Source organism: Alligator sinensis, unplaced genomic scaffold (genome assembly GCF_000455745.1).
Source record: "Alligator sinensis unplaced genomic scaffold, ASM45574v1 scaffold666_1, whole genome shotgun sequence".
Classification (NCBI taxonomy): Eukaryota; Metazoa; Chordata; order Crocodylia; family Alligatoridae; genus Alligator; species Alligator sinensis.
This window is the reverse complement of record NW_005842216.1, coordinates 1,317,198-1,337,541: the sequence shown is the minus strand read 5'-3', so window position 1 is coordinate 1,337,541 and position 20,344 is coordinate 1,317,198. Positions and strand designations below refer to the sequence as shown.

The 20,344-nt window shown below is 39.9% G+C and overlaps 1 long non-coding RNA gene across 6 annotated transcripts in view; it reads right to left on the bottom strand.

Annotated features, from left to right (window-relative positions):
* The window catches only part of LOC112550824, a 203,917-nt gene that overhangs the window by 123,398 nt on the left and 60,175 nt on the right, over positions 1 to 20,344 (bottom strand). For 5 of the 6 annotated variants that reach the window (XR_003094852.1, XR_003094849.1, XR_003094853.1 and 2 more), the window contains exons 3-5: positions 19,214 to 19,288; positions 17,580 to 17,676; positions 17,396 to 17,428 (exon numbers count right to left, since the gene is read on the bottom strand). This is a non-coding gene — a long non-coding RNA (uncharacterized LOC112550824). Of the gene's footprint in view, positions 1 to 10,284; positions 10,336 to 11,118; positions 11,231 to 17,395; positions 17,429 to 17,579; positions 17,677 to 19,213; positions 19,289 to 20,344 lie in introns of those variants that run through there. The other variant, XR_003094854.1, reaches the window with a different exon arrangement.

Genomic DNA, 20,344 nt, shown 5'->3' with positions numbered 1-20,344 from the left:
AAAGAGGCTGTAGAAATGCCACCTCCTTGGATTGGCTCCAAATTGGAGCTCAATCCCCCATCCTCCTGACCCAACAGTTAATGTCTGTTGTGTTGGGAGGATAGGTCTAACTCATGGCACTTTCTGTGGAGTGCAGTGCCATGAGTTAAATCAAGGATCTGCACTTTTGCCTGAACCCATTGTGTCATGTTATTCTCCATTATCCATTTTTACTCATTTCTGTTTCTCCTGCTTCACTAAATCCACCTTTTCCTGCTAAGCTCAGATTCATATGCTGATCGCTTTAATTACTATACCCTTTCACTCCAGCCTACCACTGCCCCTATATTGACTGTACAAAACACTCCTCCTACAGTATATACAGACATTTGGGGAGGTTACATTGAGTTAAAAATGGTCATCCAATCTAAGGTAAGTCAGGATGTGGGGAGGTTAGTGGGGTAGTTGGGGAGAATCAGGGGGGGAAAGGGAGGCTGAAGGGGAGGGGTTGGGTGATTTGAGGGGGCAAGCAGCATCTGCAGGGGGTTGAGAAGATTGGAGGGGCTAGTGGGCTCTGCAGGAGGGTTGTTTCAGTCTGGGAAAGTTGGCAGGATTTAGGAGATAGCAGCATCCACAGGGGAGCCGGGAAACTCTCTCCCCCACCAGGGCCAAGAGCTATTTTTAGCCCTCCAATCCCCCCCGCCCCCAGATAAACATTCCCCCCCAGCAAACCAACCCTTGCAATTGCACTTGCCCCTCCCCACACCCTGTCTTACTTGCTTGGCTCCCAGCACTGGCAAACACTGGTAAAACTGGTATCGGGAATGGCTTTGGGGATGGAAGGTTTGGCAGGCTCATAGGGAAGTGCCTGGTCTGTGGGGCGGGGTGTCCATCTGGGGTTGGGGGAGGGGTCTGTGGGCTAAAAAAGCCTGGTACTGGGGGGAAGGGGTAGGAAAAGCAGTGCCTCAGGGCTGGGGCTAGCAGCTGGGTTTTCCCATTGCCTGGCGCAGCAGTTAGAACTGTACAGAAGTTAAATTAGAATGGTCTCTCCAAACCTGATGTAAGTTAGTTTATCTTAGTTAACCTTGAACTTCTATACAGTTCACACTTCAATTGAGCTGACTAGGGATCAAAGTGTAAGGTCCACACCTGGGCAAACTAAGTTAGATTGGGTGGCTATTTTTAACATGATTCAACCTCCTCCTGTAGCCCTAAAGTCTTCCCCTTCCTCTGATACAGTTGTTGGCCACACATATTTATTGATGACACCAGCATCAAACATCTCCTCATTCTCATATTCAAGGTACTACATTATTTCAGCATGTTTACATGTTTCAGCTGAATACAGTGCTTCCTTTCCCCTTTTCTTCCAGTTACTCTCTTCCCAATTCTTTCTGGCTACTACTTCAGCACCTATGCCTGAAGCACACATTTTCTGCCCTTTCTTCAAACACCTATTCTCTTCCTGCTTCTTAAGTGGTGATCTTCCTGCTTTGATCTCCAGTGACACCTCATGCAGCCTTCTTTACACGTACTATTTTATTTGTCCTGATTTGTTCATTCTATCTCAAGGCCAGAACATGCAAACAACTGTCATCAAAGTCAGTATCTTTAAGCATGCATGTCAGTTCATTAAATCAACTGGAGTTGTATCTAAATAAGAACTTGGTAAAAATAGCAGGATTTGATCCATTTACATTAAGTTCTTTTTAGTTTGTTCAGAAAGTGAAATTAACTTCTGCTTTCCAGCATGGCAGGGCAGCATACTGCTGCTTGGTTGGCCTCCAGCTTAGTTTTTTGGGGGAGTGTTTTTTTTATTTCTGTAGTATTTTGTCATTGCTCCAGTCAGCAGAAATAGACATCTTCTGAATCCCTAAACCTAACTATTATAATACACAGGCCAGATCAAGATTTCTGTAACAAAGGACATCAAGAAACAATGTGCACTTATTCACCCACTTTGAAGGAGAACAAGTATTATTATGAAATAATGACTTCATAACAATTATAAAAGAATGACTTTACTTGCACAGTTATGCCACTAAGAAACTTTATAAGCTATACTCAACGTCAGGGCAGATTTGTAAAAATATTTTACTAGTAATTTAAACATCATCAGAAAAACCAAGGTTTATAAATTGGCCATTGCAGTTGTTCGGTACTTTTTTTTCCAAAACAAAACTTTTACAAGAGTTATCATGAGGACTTAATAAATATGTGTGGCAGCCAGAAAGACGTGAGAGAAAAGATAATATCCCCAAAGTACTCTTTGTGGTGACCTAATAAGGTCAATGAGCCATAGACTAAGCAGTAGTTCTATGAGCAACTATAATGGTTTTGTATCAAACATAAACTTTTTAAAAAGTGCCAAAGTACGGAGGACAGGATCTTACAACTTTGCAAGAGATCTTGTCAACCTCTAAAGGAATAAAAAAAAAATTTCCCATTCCAAGTAGGCCTATTTACACGATATGTCTCCTAAAGCAGCATCACATTATTTTCTGGACTCTTAACATCTCTCAAAACACAAAGAAAGACATAGGGATTTGTGATTCAATTACTTTAAGCTGGTAGCACACATCAAGATATTCTGAACAATGTTTTTAATTTTGTATGTGTGGATCTAACAGAGTAGCTCAAATAAATGTCAGTGGGAATCCTGGGATGAAAATTTAGCCCTGTGTTCTTAACTCATTGTACAGTTCCATTTCTTCATGATGCTAGGAAGATGATTCTCACACTGAAGCAAACTTGATACAAAGAAAATTTACTGAATACAGCTCCCATTGAAATTGATGGGAGCCATGCCACTGATTTCAATGGAAGCAGGATGTGGCCATTAGGGCCCAATCATGCAGTTACATTGTAGGCAAAACTCCCATTGACCTCAATAGGAATTGAACAAGAATGAATTTCGTTTGCATTTAATTATTCATGTACCCCTTGCTATTGCTAAGGATATTTGTGTTTAAAACAAAATCCATCTTTCCCACAATCCAGGTCATTTTTTTCTGTTTGTTCCTGAGTGAAAAATAAAAATCTCTGAACATATAATAGCAACACATATTAGAACAAACACTATGGGAATGTTGCTTTGGCATCGATGCAGGATTAAAAAGAAAGAGCAGATGGGCAATGGTGACCAAATTCTGTTGAAACATGATTAATTGTCATAAGGGATAAGATAAACTATGAAAAACACATCGAAGGTGGGTGGATTTTAAGTATGATATAAGAGGACGTTTGGGGCATATGTAATTCCTCCTTTATATGTTGATTAAACATAGATTGTTTCTTGTTCTCTAAATTTTACTCACAGATCATTTCTTTCCTATCTGCCTGCACTACAAGCTTTAATGAAAGCTGAAGGTACTCTGCACATTTGTATCTACAGCATGCAAGTTTATATTTTATTCTTGCTCACTAAGTACATTTACAACTAAAGATGAAAACAGGAGGCATAAAAAGAAGAATGTGCCATAAAATATCTTCAGTGTACTATGAAAAGAGCTCATGTTATTCTGTAGAATTATGATTTCATTGCAACCAAGCTCCAACTCAGAATTTATCAATTGTCATTTATGCCTAAACAAGCCTTTCTTTAGATCACAGAGAGTGTTACTTCCCTTGTTATTTGCCAGAGTAGAATGCCTTTTATAACTATTACAGGACTGAAGAATTTCATTTTATCAACTGTAAAATTCCTCATGGTGGTGCAATCCCTCTCACATTTCCATATTTCAACAAAACATTAATTATGAATTAAACCTTTTCATTTGCTTGTGTTGCACCTACACTTAACTTTAACAGAAACAGGTTTTATTCTCTCATTTATTTATATGTTCATCATTGCTGAATCTAACACTGGCTCTCCCAGTATTATCTGCAAATTCCTTTATGAGAAACAACCCCATGAAATAGATCACAGGCCCCCATTGACTCCTGCATGGGATTAACCTACTCAAGGGAGTCAAATTCAATGAGTTTCAACCAACTCTCCAATGTCATCACCATAGAAGAAGTAGATATAACTCCTTTAATTGTTATCCCTCAAGGTCTCTAGAGAGGGAGGGCATTTTCAATGATGACTTCTCATATCTCTCACTGCTACTCAACCCCACTGGAGTCATAGTTCTAAACGGTTCCCTAAATTCTTCTAACAATCCTCCAATGGAAAGCTGTACACACTAACAACCTCAAGCTGCTACAGCAGGTGGGTTTCCCCTTCCTGTGACTGCTCCCTGCCACCCCCCAGAGTGTCCCTTCCTGGCAGGGACCAAGCACTGAAAGATGGAACCTGCCCCCTGCTGCTGCTGTCTCCAGCTGACACAGACAAAAGGTAAGTCCCAGAGTCACTCCGACTCTTCTCCAGCCGCAGGCTGCATAGAGTGGCTGTTCAGGGAGCAGGGCAGGTTTCACAACAGCATGAAGGTTTCTCCTTCCAATGCCTGCTCCTAGCCAGTGGAGGATACCTGGGCAGGGAGCAGGAACTGGAAGGAAGAAACTGCACACCACTGACACTATCCCCAGCAGAGCCTAGCTCTCCAGTCACCTATTTCCAACATCCAGAGCTGGGGCTCTAAAGGATAGGGGTGGGCCTGGGGTTCTCCCTGTCCCCAGGTCAGCCAGGAACAGCAGCAGGGGCAGTGGTAGGTGAACTCCCCTCCTCCTCTCCCATAAGCCTGCTCCCTGCCGAGGACCCTGGTGTTAGCTGCTGACCCAGGGGCTCCAGCCATCTCCCCATGGTCTGAGGGGTGGTGTGCTGCACCCCTTTTAAGAAATTCTGGATCCACCCATGATGGCACTAACAATTGCCTTCCTAGAGGACATAAAACTAATTTTATACAAAGGCAAACGTGTGTTAAAATCAAAACCACATTTTGCATTTTATCAGAAATTTTGAATCATTGCCTATGACTAGGTTTGAACCTCTGGAATATGTACTAATTTGCTATCACTTTTGGCTATTTACAAAGTTATATAATCCATCCTGGATTTAAAATGGAATTTAAATCTATCAACTCTCATCTCTGTCAAGAAATTAAAGCTAGCATAAAGAATACTGTTTCTACTCACTAAGTTTCATAGTCAGATCTCTGTCACACAGGGTTGCTAGCACAGAAGTTATATGTACTAGCACTCCATCAATGGAAGCCTTCTTTTTAATTTTGGTTATATCTAACACGATAATGAGTATTTCAGTGTCAACAACAGCACAAGTCCAAGATCCAAACTTCAAAATTCAGGAACCCCAGCCTTGCATGTATGCTCCCCCATGTTTCACGTCTTATAAACAGCTTGCATCATGCAGCAAAGAGAGCAAAAGCTTTAGCTATCTATTTATATCTGCCCCTTGCAAACGAGAGCAAATGAAAAAAAAATGTGAAGCTTCAGCAAACTGTCTGCCAATTCTGGTGAAAGTCCTATTGGGTGCACCACAGTCACCCATTAAGGCTCCACTAGGCTCACCACTATTCAGCCATTTAAACTGGGATAAAAACCAAGCCATCATGCTGAGAGTGTTTAAGTTCAGAGTTATAGTGGTTTTGTCTGAGACAGAGTCCAGAGATGTGAGGAATCCACCAGAAAAATAATACGTTAGTGATTAACTGTGTCTATTTTTCTTATAACTTCATAAAAATCAACATATTTATTTTTTATTTTCTTGAAAATTATCAGTTTGAGAATCCCCATGAACTTCTGCAGCATTCAGTACCCTTATGGGGTAAATATTCATTCTCCAGAGCACACAACTTGCCTGTATTCGTATTACTATAGAACTTTCACTTCTGGATTTCTTAATCTTAGATGAATTTTTTTTGGAACAGACACATCACACTGATGTAAGCTTCTATGTTTTAATATGTAATCATTAACTAAATGATTTTTTTCCCCTCATACTTGCCAGGGCTCTCCTGTTTCTTCAGTCTCTTCCCTACCATGCAGCCATTTACTATTTGCTGCTGCTTTTCTGTATTCTGCTTTTGCGAGTTTCAAGTTTCCCTTCAGACACCAAGTACATTCCTCCTTTTCAAATGCTGTTAACACTGTGAGGATCAAACAAACACTAAAGTGTTTTCTCAAAAAATAATCATTAAGCATATCCTGTAGTTCAGCTCAAGTGACAGCTGAATATTTGTTTCATTAATAAGTCATTTGCAATTAATTCCTGGAGTCATTTCTAAAGGAATGTTGTGATGTTTCCAGGCTTTTAAAGTGGCAAAACACTACTTAAAGTTTTTTGACAAAACTTTAATGGAAGTGGCACATATGCTTCCAAGGCAAAATCTGACCTTTGATGGGGAAGGCAGTCTCAATTCAGGAATTCAGTTTCCTTTAGGTTTAATGGGGATTACAAACACATATTAACCAAAGAAGGAACTATATACACACACATTAACCAAAGAGATATATACACACATACGTGTATACATACACACGCTCACGCACACACATACATACACACACACACACACGTGTATGTGTGTGTGTGTGTGTGTGTTAGGGCTATGCAAAGCTTCGGATCAGCATTCAGATTTGGAGATTATTCGGATGATTTGGAGGCCGAATCTATGAATCCAAATCAAATCTCTGGAAGCTTTAGGCTTTACAAATCAATTCGGAGCTTTCAAATAGATTTTTAAAAGATTCGGAAAAGATTCAGTGATTCAGCCATAGGGTATAATGGGGAATCAATGAAATATCTGTAACTTTGTTGTCTTTTGTGTGTGTGTTAAGTCACAGTGGGATCAAAATTGCAGGTATGCTAGCCCCTGCTGAGGCCACAAAGCCTGCCAAGTTTCAAGGAGATGCGCGCAGGGGATTGGGGAAAACTGTACCTCAAGCTGAGGACAAGCAAAACTCATGACATGGGTGACAGTGTGTGTGTTAAAGTGCAGCAGGGTGAAAGCTTCAGGCCTACTAGCCCCTGCTGAGGCCACAAAGCCTGATAGCTTTCAAGGAGATAGGTACATGGGTTCTGGGTCCTGGGGCCCTGCCCCTCTAGCTGCTGACAGGCAAAACTCATGGCATGGGTGCTTGTGCAACTGACTGTCTCTGTCTTGGAACAGAAGCAGTTCCCAGCTCTGTATTGATTCTTTCCACTCACTTACTGCATTACCAATCTATCATGATTCACTCAGGGATCAGCTCAACACACAGTAGCTAGTGAGGATAACGAGTTAATGAGCAAGGATTAACACCTACAAAACCACAGACTAAGGAGAGGAAAAATAGAGGTATATAGAAAAAAACAGATTTAATGCTGTATCAACATCTGAATCACTGAATCTGTCCGAATCTCTCCAAATTGATTTGGAGGGTTCCGATTTTATTCAGAGAGCAGAGAGATTAAAGGGTCCTCTGATTCAATTTGGATTCAGAGATTCGGCCACTGAATTGGGCCGAATCTCCGCCGAATCGAATCAGGGACTGAAGCTTCGCACAGCCCTGACAGATGCAGGATTTCTATAGATCATTTATAAAACACAAATTTCGTGAAGGAGCAACTCTTGATAGCTAGTGAGTGTAGTTAGTTATTAGCTGTGATAGCCTGTAGATCAGGCAGAAGGGTAGGACAGGGTGGCACCACAGGCTGCATCCACATGAGCAAGGGAGTGCATTTGCAGCAGCAAAAACAGTAGCAGCGCAAATTTGTGCTGCTACTTTTTGCTGCAGTGCACGCCCCTGCTCATGAAGTTTGCAGTGGGATGCATTGTCTTGCTGCTTCATGTGCTGCAGGGGGGCTGGCTAGGGCACAGGTTGCCTCAGTATGGTGCTAGCCAGTAGGCAGCCCCCACATTGAGGCACTCTATGGCCCAGCCAGCCAGAGAGTGGCATGCGGAGACAGGGGAGAAGCCAACCCAGGACTACCTATTCCCTCATCTCCATGTATTGTGGAGCCCACACACTGAAGCATCCTGAGCACCAGCCTGCCATTCCCCAGTTGGCTGCAGATCAGGGTGCCTCAAGACAGGGGAGCAGGCAGCCCTGGACTGGCTGCTTCCCTGTCTCCATGTGCCGCAGGGCAAGGACTCCACTGAGGAGGCACACTGCACTGCAGCCAGCCATAGAACAGCCTGGAGATGGGGGCTCCATGTGCCTGAGCCTAGGAGCTCCACAGCTGAACCTCCACGCTGAGGCACATGGAGACAGGGGAGCAGCTATCCCAGGGATGCATACTCCCCTATCTTGAGGCACACTGCACCCCAGCCAGCTGGGGAGCGGCTGGCTGGGGCACAGGGTGCCTTAGCATGGGGGCCATGCAGCATGGAGAAAGGGGGCAGGCATCCCTGGGCTGCCTGCTCCCCATCTCCACCTTTGGCCTGGCACACTGCACTTTGACTTGCTTTGTGCCACATTTTTTTTAGAAGCTTTTTTTTTGCTACTGGAAAATCCTGGCAGCAAATGTTGCCCCAGTGCTGCAAGTTAGCAGTGCAGGGCACAGTTTAACATGCAACAATGTGTGGTTTGTGGCATGGCAAATAGGTGTGCGGAGCCACAAACCACACATGCCTGCACATCTGGATCTGGCCGTAGAGACCAACTGGTTCAGAAAGGCATGAGTTTCCATAGACAAAAAAACAACTTTGTCACTTGCATCTGACTGTTACTCTCTACAGTGCTACCCTGTCCTACCTCCTGCTAGTAGAAAGGACTTCAGTCTTTGTGCTGGCAACTATAGAAATATATGATCTTTGAATGTGCTTTAAAGGACAATCCCACCGAGAGTGCACTGCATGAATCTTTTTTGATGATACGTGGTTATCTAGCCGATGCTAATGCAATGTCATCATCAGAAAGAAACGGCTCTGGGCTGTTCATGATGTTCCAAGTGACATTTCAAAACAGACATATGAGGTTCCTGAAACCATGATGATTCTACCATGAGTTTGTGGACCTCTCTAAATGGCCCAAAAATGAAGTTAGACTCCCAACACTCACTGACTTTCAATGGAAGTTAGTCTTTTATCTTCTATGTCATTGAAAATGTCCCTCAGAGGTTACATATCCTCAATGAAAGGCATACTCACAACCCATCTTGTTCCTACAGATCCTTTCCCATTTCTGTACATTACTCTTGAGCCAACAGAGGTGGTCAGAGCAGTGACAGAGACAACACATTAAAAGGGGTTTAAAATGAGCTGGAAATAGGCGATGAAGTCACCAGATTTCTCAATAAATATCTAGTAGACAAATTTGGAAGAAAAGTCCAAAGTAAACCCAGTAATCAATCAGAAGTAGAACAAGCAACTAATCACTCAGTAAAGAGTTTGAAATAAGCAGCTAAAGTAAAAACAACTGTCTAACAAGTATGTAAGCTATCCAGTTTACTAAAGAGTGAAAAATTGTACTCACCTTTTGGCCAAGTATTGTACTGTACTGTGCTGTACTGTAGCAAATGTCTGCACTCAGTGCAAGCAGCTCTTGATCTTCTAACTCAAGTACAGGGAGTTCAGGTATGGTGTCCTTTTATCTTGAGCCTGGAAGCTCAATGAGATGCAGAAATTCTTATGCATACAATGTTCAAGGACATTGTAATGTAGGTCCACATCAGAACTACATGTCCTAAAGCAATATTCCAGGAAACCTGTATCATGTTGGGAAGGAATTGAGTAGAACAGAAGGATGAAGAACTCAAACCACAAAAGAACTTCAGGGCACAGACAGAAGATGGAGTGACCTGACTGCTGCTGTGACTGCTGCTGCTGCCATTGCTTGCTACAGCATCAGTGCTGAGTACTTGCACCCAGCTGCTGCTGCTCTGTGACTCCCTGGAGAGCTGTCATTCTGGTCCCCCCTCACCAAGCAAGCACCCAAGGGTGGTGCCTTGCTTCCTTGTCCCCCTCAACTTATGCTACTGTACCAATTATTATGATTTTACCACAAATCTCATGGCAATAAGCTTGCTTCCTAAAACATCAGTGATGCAGATCCCTCTGGGGTAGGGGGAGGTTGCTTCCTCAGGACCCCCATGGCCTTGTCTGGTCTCTAAGTACCCCCAAAGCCAGCCCAGGTGTGGCTTCTCAAGTAGGGGAAAGCCCTAGCATCTTCAGGGAATTGGTGATGTGCTATTTACCAGAGCACACCAGGGAGTAACTAGGAATAATGGGTGCAAACTAGTGGAGAGTAGATTTAGGTTAGACATTAGGAAGAAATTCTTTACAGTAAGGGTGGCCAGAATCTGGAATGGGCTTCCAAGAGAGGTGGTACTATCACCTAACGTGGAGGTCTTCAAGAGGAGGCTTGACAGTCACCTGGCTGGGGTCATCTGACTTTGGTCCTCTTTCCTGCCAGGGGCAGAGGGTTGGACACGATGATCCATTGTGGTCCCTTCCAACTCTATAATCTATGAATCTGTAAAATACATTTTTCACACAATCAGGCCTATTAAATCCCACCTCAGTCTTCTCTTCTCTAGACTAAGCCCAGTTCTCTCAGCCTCTCCTCAGAAGTCACATGCCCCTAACCATTTTTGTTGTCCTCTGCTGGACTCTCTCCAATTTGTCCACATCCTTTCTATAGTGGGGGGCCCAAAACTGGACACGGAACGTCAGATGTGGCCTCACCAGTACTGAATAGAGGGGAATAATTACTTCCCTTGATCTGCTGGCAATGTTCCTACCAGTGCAGCTCAGTATGCCATTAGCCTTCTTGGCAACAGGGACACACTGTTGGCTCCTATTCAGCTTACTGCCCATTGTAACCTCCAGGTTCTTTTCTGCAGAGCTGCTGCCCAACCAGTCAGTCCACAGCCTGTATCAGTGTATGGGATTGTTCCATCCTAAATACAGGACTTTGCACTTGTCTTTATTTAATCTCATGAGATTTCTTTTGGTCCAATCCTCCAATTTGTCACAGTCTCTTAAACCTAGCCCTACCCTCCTGCATAACTACTACTCCCCGCAGCTTGGTGTCATCTGCAAACTTGCTGAGGGTGCACTCTATGCCATCTTCCAGGTCATTGATGAAGATATTGAACAAAAACAGCTACAGGGCTGATCCCTGGGGCACTCCACTTGATATTGGCTGCCAATTAGACATTGAGCCATTGACTACTACCCTCTGAGCCTGATGATCCAGCCAGTTTTCCATCCTCTTACAGTCCATTCACCCAACCCATACTTCCTTGCAACCAACCTTGCAAAAGATGAAAAGAAAGCTGATATCTTCTATTTAATCCTTATCATCCCAGGTGAATTTCACTGACAGTCCTATCCATCCATCAGTTAGTTACCCCTCTAGAAAGCATCTGCTGAAAAGACATTCACAAAAGTGAATCCATTAAGTAAGTGAACAGTTACAGGTAACTTCATTAAAGTAGAGATGTTTAATTAAAGCTTAAACAGCAGTGTAAGGATGCAGCTGGGTGCCTGGGGCTAAGTGGAAGTAGTAACTTCCAGTTTGTGATGACAAATGCTAGGTTGCCAACAGCAGCCACTTTTTTTCATCTCTCTCCCCTCCCGCCCCACACATTGGTGCCAGTGCAGTTGCCCCTATCACTCCTCTCCCCTGTTATACCACTGAGCTTAAAAGGAAAATGGTCTGTAGCACAATACCAGTTAAGCTAGTAACAAAAAGTGAGCTGAAGAAGAATGCATTGCATTTGAAAGCTTGTCTAAGTCAATTCCAGCCATGCAGTTGGTTCAGTGAAAGGTATTACCCACAATAGTCCTTGCCTCTTGTGTATTTCTTGGGCCATCATGGATACAATATCATTTAACACTATAAAAAGGTTGCCATTTTGATAGCCAAGAGTTCAGATAACTGCAGTGCAGATAACTGAGTATGTACTGTACCTATTATCCTGTGGAATTTATTGCCACATGATATCAATGTGAAGAAGAGCCAAAAAAATAGAAATTTACTTGAATAATAAAAATATTGGCATTTATACTATATAGGACAAATGTATAGGACAAATATGTCTAAGGGATATAAGTTTCATGCTTTTAAGACATTAACTGCTTGGGGTTAGAAATAATACCCCTGCTTCCAGTATGCTGCAGTCTAGTATGAGGAGTCTACACCTTCTTCTGAAGCATCTGGTATTGGCTACTGTCAGAAGCAAGTTACTATTGTAGACAGATTGCTAGTCTAATCCATTATAACAATCCCTGTTCTTTTATATCCCTTCTATTTAATCCAAAGCAAGCTTAGTCCATCTGGAGAGTCAGCAATTTTTTTTAGTTAGAACTTACAAGGCAGAATTAATATTTTCCTCTTTACACATGATGTCTCTAGATAACATTAGGAGAAGATCTTCAGTATCACTTCTATACTCAACCTTACATCTGAAACCTGACTAGGAGAGATCAACAACACTTCTGAGTTCAAGAAATAACCCCACCTCACTGTCTTCCCAAAATTTACCCCTAAAATGGTAGGTTGGAGACATGCCATTAATTATAACTCTTTAAAAGAGAGATACACAGTATCTGAGCAAAAAAACCTCTAATCAAAGAAGTGGCAACCATGCAGAAAATAAAAAGAATCCTAAAAAAAACCCCACAGTGATTAAGATGTAGTTTAATATTGGAATGAGTTAATGATAGTCATCAATTGCAAACTTAAAACACTGATAACCCTGAAGTATCATATATTGTGAATATTTGGAAATGTAATTGACTGAAAATAATTTGATTAAAATGGAGACATTTTCTAGCTTTGAGTATGAGGGGCAAGAGGACTTTTTTACATTTAACAATTTATTGTAGATAAAAATGCACAGAATATTGAGGGAATAATGTCAAATTCCAAGTTAAAGTTTTCAATTAAAAAGTGAACAAATTTTCAATAACATATCAATGAAAAAAAAAATCCCATTTTTAGAAATAGGATTTCCAAAACTTAAACATGGAGATCTTAAAATATTAATATTTTAAGTCTCTGTCATGCAGACTTTACTAGAATCTCTCTATCTGATGTTTATCAAAAAGATCTGGTTAAAATGAATATTTTAAAAGCCACTACAGTGCCATAATTTAATAGCTAGAGAATATTAAAGTTGCATGAATATATCTATAAATTATCAAATCTAAAAATCTGGAAACAGCTATTCTTTATCTACCATCAATATAAAGTGCATTGTTATACAATGACTTCAGTGATGAAATGTTGCTTTGTATGTCTTATATTAAAATATTACAAGACTGAGTGCTATTTACACCCTATTAGCCTGATCCAGAATGAGGTGTTTAAACTTTATTATAATTTTTTGTTTATACTCCCAGTGAGGACAAGTGCAATTAGTAAATGCACTGAGGAATCACAGGACAAAAAGTGAACATACAATAGAAATAAAATGCAGTTCCAGTAGAAATTACAGGATTAAGTACTCTAAGTAAGCCTATAGAAATGCTATAGGTGTAATGAAATTGCAAAAATTAACTTCCAAATCCAATTATAATAATGGAGAAGTGATTATCCAGTTACATTAAGAGTTAAAATAAAGTATGATACCAGATAAATGTGTTTACTAGAAAGACATTATTAGATTTGCTTGCATTTATCCACTGTAGTGTGTGCCACCAGCCCTTGAAGCTAGGGACAGATAGAAAATAACAGATAGAGGAGAGAGATTGAGTTCACTTGCTAAATATAGCCAGTAACAACTGAGATATTTTTACTAGAAAAGATAAATAGAGAGATACCAAACACAGGACATGACTTGCACAACAAATCAAAATACTGCCTCTTCCTTACAACCTCACAGCTCCACCAGAATTAGTAACATTTGTAAGCACTAGATCATGCAGGAATAGAATGAAAAAGGACTCAGTGAAGAAAGTCAAAACATTGCAGAAAAAACACAAAATACCAATAAAGAACCAATTATTACAAGCACCAATATTCCAGTATTAGACAGAAAGATATGTAGATTAAGATAAAAATACGACAACCATGCCTATCATTTGGAGAAAAGTGATACTGGGTACATGTACATGTAATGCTTTAATGAGCATTATCCTAAGTTAATGCACGTTAAGGGCACACATCTACACGTGTGTACCCTTAATATGCATTAAAATGGCTAATTTAGGCAACTTATGCCTAAAATTGATATTTGCAAATGAAGGTATCAGATTTAGGCATGATAGTTAAGGCGCATTACAAACATGTAGAAGTTTAAAGCGCATTAGCACTGTGTGTGTCGACTGACTTGGGACCAGCTTTAATCCCAAATCAGTCCACACACAACGTTAATGCGCTTTAATGCTTGCACATGTAGATGCCTGCCTAAACCCACTTAATGCACATTAAGCTAATGCACATTAAATTTAGGCACGTTTAAATGCATATGTAGACACGTCCACTTTTCTGTAACAAATAGGAATTGGGACACTTGCTTTATTTGCTTATTGGACTAATAATTTGAATACAAATCCATCATGTTAAAAAAATAACATGTACTTTAAAATGTAAATATGTGCAAGCTTTTAAATATTCTGGAGGCTCATCTTGCTTCTCTGAACAGGCTAGAGAAAGCAAAATTACATGATTTTTTACAACTATTCCATTTCTGATTTAAGAATAAATAACTCAGATTTTACTTGCTTGTACTATTTACCCCTTGCAATTCATATTGACTTTAACTGTGCATCAGGTGCAGTGACTTTTGAAACACAAGGGACCCATTTTCCAATTGCTAGAAGCTTGTGGGTCACGCTTAAATTGCACATGACTTTACTTATTTTTTTAAATCAAAGATGAATTACACAAACAGTGGTAATTGATTAGATGTGTGTGTTCTTCACTAGGAGTCCACTTTGATGGATTAGTAAATGCTTCTTTTGGGGGTTTCCCAGCAATAAAAACCTGCAGTTCATCCACATGTAGCAGTTACCAGGAGAGGACTGCTAAGGATTCCATTTTATGATGCCACAGGCAGTAACTGCCTCTGGAGGTACATTTTATGAGGCAGTCTGATCATTATTATAGTTTAAAAAAGAAACTAGAAATAGCCTTTTATTCCTGCTTTTATGATAAGGTCTTGCAAACAAATAGAAATATGTACGTATTAGAGTCTGCCTAAAGTAGACAAATCCTGAATTTTCCAAAATTACCAAAATTTTTAGGGAAGGAGAAAAGGTCTCTTCCCATTTCTAGAACTAACTATTATTACTCTTTGAGTTCCTAATAGTAACATATGGAAGCAGGTACACAGAGGTGTCTCTCTGACCATTCTTTTTTGCAACCAACAAGATATCTTTAGAATTATGTCGGGGAAGTTACCCCTACAAGGTGCCAAGTGAACTAAAGAATGGTAGTATCACGTGCATTAACTGCAATATGCATTTTTACTTTGTCTCTTTCTGTTTTTCTTTTCTTTGTTTTCCTACATCCAGTTCTATTATCATCTATTGCCTCTAGATGAGGCATAATTAATTTAACCAAATCTGCATAGCAATCAATTTATTTTTTCCTAAATAAAGCCACCTATTCATTCAAAACTGTAAGATTCAACTGATAATAATGATGACTTTTTGGTTACATATTCACCATATCAGAACTAAAATTTGATGACATGTTGGTGCTAAACCCAACAAACACATATAGTTAGACAGAATAGCTACCACATGAAGACTGAGTAAGGGACATAAAACCTAGCCTTTTAAGATGCAGGGACTCTTCAGACTATAGTGCATAGGGGTGGTTAGCTGTATTAGTCTGAAGTCAAGCAGAAGGTAGGGCAGGGTGGCACCTTAGGCTAGGTACAAACGTTACACATCACATGTTAAACAAACAAAGTGCTCTAAAGCCATAACTGAACAGACATTCACAGCTCTTAGAGCACTTCAAAAATGGCAGATCCCACTCTAAGTTAACCCTGGGTGGACGTGTACTAACCTAAAGTATCTAATGAAGTAGCTTGTTGCCTACAAAACTCATGCCACTCTGAATCAGTTAATCTTTAAGGGCACCTAAACATGTGTTGCATTACACCTAACTACAATGCGTTGGAGCAGAATTGATTAATCGAGTCTGCTGGGGTGTGGTAATTAGCATGCTCCAGCAGACTCCAGCATCTTGCATATCAGCATCTCTGTCCTTAAAAATGGTGGCGGGGGCCCTTTAACTAAAGCTTATCAAACAAGCGGTAGTTAAAGCACCCCCACTACCATTTTTAAGTGCAGGGACACTGATACACAAGACGTTCTAGGAACTTTAATTAAAGCCACTCTGAGAGCCGCTATAATTAAAGCACCCTCTCCTCTCACTCCCAGAGTATGTGTAGAAATGCCCTAAGGTACCACCCTGCCCTACCTTCTGTCAGACCATACATGCTAATTATATAAGACAAAATCCTTATTGTAACATATGGTCTAAGTCAGGGGTTCTCAAACCTTGTGATACTATGACCCCCAGTGCTGGATGGTGGCGATGGGGAGCTCACACATGGCAGCCACCACTGCCATCCACCACGCTGCGCCACCACCACATGTCACTTCCCCGTGCCGCCACGTATACCACCTGGGAAGTTTGCAGCCCCCTTTTAAGTTGCTTGCAACTCCCTAGGGGGTCACAACCCACAATTTGAGAACCCCTGGTCTTAGTAGTTCACTTGGTTGTTGAGACTTTCCATGGGGACAAAGAAGAACATATAGCAGCAGGACAAGGAACAGCTGCTGATTTAGTTGCCTGGCATTTATTCCAATCTCACAACTGAAGTAAGTTTTGCAAAACTTATGCTCATACCCTCCAGTATGGAGAATCAACAGGAAGTGGATCCATGGGGTGGTTGTTCAACAACCTTGCTTTGTCTCTGACAGCTGTTAAATTTGGTAACTAGGGAATTCCATAGGTAATCCACTGGTTTTATACATCCCTGTACGGTCTCCCCAAATTACTCCTCCTATCTTCACCACTTAGCCATAGTGGTTTCATCTCAGTAAAAATCATTTGGACCCACAGAAGAGGGCAGGATTTGGTGCCACATCACTAAACAATGCAGTGAGCTTTGCGATAAAAAAAGGGGGCGGGGGGAAGCATTTAGTTAAATAAGTTCTATACAAGTTCCCTTGAATTAAGTATTGCTAGAGCTGAATATTTTGAGGACTCTGAATGCTTTTCTTTTGCCAAACGTATGTTCAGGATATAATTTTATTCTGGTGCTTTTGCAGGTTGATGAACCATTCTATGTTCTCCCACCCACCAAAGAGCAACCATTTTACTGAAGATCTTTGAGACATCTACAGCACTCTGTGACATAAGGGAGTACGTTTTGTTTCATGTTTTCCTTATGATGGAGTATTCATCTTCAAAGAACCTTACCTACAAGCAGGGAGCCTCAGAAGCACATCAGGGGCAATTCAAAGAGTTTTACATGGAACAGGAGGGGGTGCCCCTTCAAAGTTTCAGTCTTGCAGCTGCCAGAGAAGAGCAAATTCAAAACCTAAGAGGTCAGTGCACCTACCTGTAGTGGGATCTGATATTCAGAAGACTCCATCTAAAAATAAGGGATAGTTATACACTATGATGACCATACCCTCTAGGCAATGTTCTATCCCTCCCTCACACACAGACACACACAGAGCACTGCCTCCCTTAGAAAAAATAATAAAAACTGTAGGAGATATAATGGCCTCCAGACAACTTACCCTCAGATAAGTTCCACCCAAAGCAGACCTCTTGATATGAATAAAAAAATGGTTTTCAATAAGCAGGAAGACCACAGGGCTCTGGAGTCCAAATTACCTTAAATAAGGAAGCAAGTGAGAAAAAGTAGGAAAAACACAGCATTGCAGAGCATTGTTTCATTTAAGTTAAATAGCAGAATTAATTTTAAAATGCAATACATGCTAAAATATTCTTTATATTCCTTAAATTATTAGTATTTTGATTGCAGTAGTACCTACAGGCCTTAAAGTGAGGTACCAGTCTGACAAGTACTGTACAAACACACAGTAAAAGACAGCCCCTTTCCTGGAGTTTTTGATTAAATATAAAAGATAGATAAGGCATGGGAAAAAGGAAGTATTACCATCTTCATTTTACATGTGATGTACTGAGTGAAAGAGAGATTTAGGGCTTGCTGGCATACAGATTTGTAATGACTTAACTATAGCTGTGATTTAATTTCAACTTAGTTAAAAATCACTGAAATGGATATAAATCTACTTCGTATTAATTTAGCTTAAGTGAGTTAGGAACACATTTCATTTTCACTGCAGTAGGTGCAAGAACTATCTTTCACAATAACTCCTCCTATCTAGAATAGCTTTTCTGTATCTCTCCTCTTCATTAATTATTTATTTTCATACCTGAATTAAAATATACACTATTTTTCTTACTGGCCTTTTCCTCTATATTTCTCTCTCCCCCTGTTACAATTTATAATTTACACTGTAAATATTCATTTAAAATTTGTAAAGCATTTTGGGATTTTTTTGCCTGAATGGCACAGTATAGATACACTTGCGCTACACACTGTACAGAATACTTTCTTATTAGAAATAACATTTTTAAAGTCTTAAACATAGTTTTCATTTTCATTGCCATATGCTTCGTTTACTTCAGTGCTGACTACATCATTCAAATTCACTGTATTTACTTCTAGTTGGGTTTATAAAAGCAAGCTGGGATGGATCATAAACTTTATTCCTGGCTTTTTTTCTTGTGTAACCTTTGTTTTAGCATATTTTCATTTGCATCTAGCACTGTACATTTATTGCTTCAACCTGATTTATCAAACGTACTAAGACTTTTGGGAAAATTCCAGTTGTTTAGTATAACAGTAATATGTAGTATGTATTGCATATGATCGGTCATTATCTATAGTTTAATTTGCTATCAGATACAGCTTTCATAAAAGAAACGAAAAAACTGGACTGGAATCATGGAACTATTTTAATACTACCAGGAGATATGTTAGGCTGTATAAAGTTTTCAGATTTTTTTTAAAGCCTTTATTGTCTCCAATTGCTTGATTTCTATCTGTATTTTATTGTTGTTATTATTGTTGTTGTTGTATTTGGAGTGACTTCACTCAAAGCAACTATGCTGCAAACCCTTCAAAGTCTTCACAGAAAGAGGGATTGATTTGTGTCTTATATGGTTCCTGGGTTATGAAACAACATAATAGTACAAATAAGCATGTTACACTATTTTTCTTCCTGCTGTGTGCAATGAAGCCAAAAAGAATCCCCTACTCTAGAAAACTAAGATCCTGCAAATGTACCTAAATCACCCACTCTAATACGGCATTAAAATGATTTCTCCCTCACTAACTCACATTTTTTGTGTAGAGCTGATATTCTTTTCTTGCTGGAGTCCTCTCAGATCCATAATATTTTCTTTTCCATGTCATCTGTTTTAAAAGAAAAAATAATTTAATCTGAATGAAACACAAACCTCTGTCCCAGAAATACGAAAATTTATTTTAAAAATAAGACATAATTTTATCTTTTGTAAAGGTGACCTCTTATATCCAGAAAATCTGAAACTGAAATAGAATTAATGCAGCTAAGAAATAACCACATAAAAGTATTTTACAGTCAGCCAAAGTATGAAGGATAATGCTCCATATTTTCTGCAAATAAATCTGTACTTTACTTCTATTACCTAAAATTATCTTAATATGTCAATAATTATATAGATCACGATGGTAAGATGATCGTAAAGCACAAAATAAACAAACAATGTTGCTATAAAGTCCTGGTAATATAGAATTACCTCATTAGACAGTTTAGTTTGAAATGCCAGAAAACTGAAACATCTAAGTCACGGAAACAATGACATAATGGAATACAGAAAGAAGGAAGATAAAACTAAGAATTAGACTACCATAAGAATTAATGGTACCATTAAAAAAGAATCTGTTGCCTCATAAAACAGTATGTCAGAGGATTCCATGATGACATATCATAGAGTACGTGAACTGGTGATGCAGAGTTATAACCATATTTTTTCACATAGAACACACCATAGAATATAATACACGTCTTGTTTTTGAAAGGCAGAATGAAAAAAAAAAAGATTTTTCCAGAATTATGGATGCATAGAGCAGGGACAGAGCCTAATTTTCACCTGACTCACCCTCCCTTTCCTGCTTGCTTAAAGCTGAAAACCTAGTGGCTGCTGAAAACTGTTTTCCGAGTGGATCAATTATTTTGAAAACAGCTAAAAAGTGTCCAGGGCTACGAAACAGAAGAGAGACCAGGAGCAGCTAGCAGACAGTAAAATTGCTACGAGGAAGGTTAGCTTAATTAATGGAACATTAAGACCATTAAAAGAGACAATCATTAACACCTGTGGAGTGAAGAACAATGAGCCATTAAGTCAACTAACTCCCTTCACTGTCTGAATAGTAATAGTAATACCACAGCTGCTGCATTGTAGAGCAGTGTGCTTCTATCCCATGCAG